The following is a 220-nucleotide window of genomic DNA, read 5'->3' on the forward strand; positions in this document are numbered from 1 at the left end:
ATCAATACTTCCCAAGAGGAGTGTATTGACTTATTCAACTTATTTATATCTTTTTGTATAAGAGAATAAAGGAGTATATTTGTAAGTTATACTCTGCTAGTTGTAAGGCGCAGCTCATATGCATAAAGTACCAATGAATGCTCATGTAGAAATATATTTTCTTATTTTTCTAAATGTTCTAAATATAATCTAATAGCATTTCTTACCTTCTTTTCTCATC

Source organism: Penaeus monodon, chromosome 15 (assembly GCF_015228065.2).
Source record: "Penaeus monodon isolate SGIC_2016 chromosome 15, NSTDA_Pmon_1, whole genome shotgun sequence".
Lineage (NCBI taxonomy): Eukaryota > Metazoa > Arthropoda > Malacostraca > Decapoda > Penaeidae > Penaeus > Penaeus monodon.